Source organism: Egretta garzetta, unplaced genomic scaffold (assembly GCF_000687185.1).
Source record: "Egretta garzetta isolate BGI_Z169 unplaced genomic scaffold, ASM68718v1 scaffold233, whole genome shotgun sequence".
Lineage (NCBI taxonomy): Eukaryota > Metazoa > Chordata > Aves > Pelecaniformes > Ardeidae > Egretta > Egretta garzetta.
Genome location: NW_009259194.1, coordinates 316752 through 317259, shown reverse-complemented (window position 1 = coordinate 317259; position 508 = coordinate 316752).

Here is a 508-nt window from a genome sequence, read left to right as displayed (position 1 = left end):
TGACGTTATATGGTATGGAATAGCTCTTTGGTCAGTTTGGGTTAGCTGTCCTAGCTGTGTTCCCTCCCAGCTTGTTATGCACCTGGACGAGCAGGAGAACCTCAAAAAGTCCTTGAGTAGTCTGAGCACTACTTGGCAACAGCTGAAAACATCAGTGTGTTATCAACACCCTTCTAGTACTAAATCCAAAGCACAGCACTGTGCCAGCTACTAGGAAGAAAATTAACTCTATCCCAGCTGAAACCAGGACAATGTTATAGCTGCCAGGATAAACTTTTTCTCTCCAGTTCTCCAAAGGGATCCGGGAGCTGCCTGGGCACAAGCTGTGCTGCCGCTCAGTGGCAACGTGCAGGAGGGTTCCTCTCTTGGCTGCCAGATTTTCATAGAATCATAGAATCACTTTGGTTGGAAAAGACCTTTAAGATCATCAAGTCCAACCGTTCCCCTAATCCTGCCATCCCACCACTAAACCCTGGCCCTCAGCACCTCATCTCTCCTTCTTTTAAAT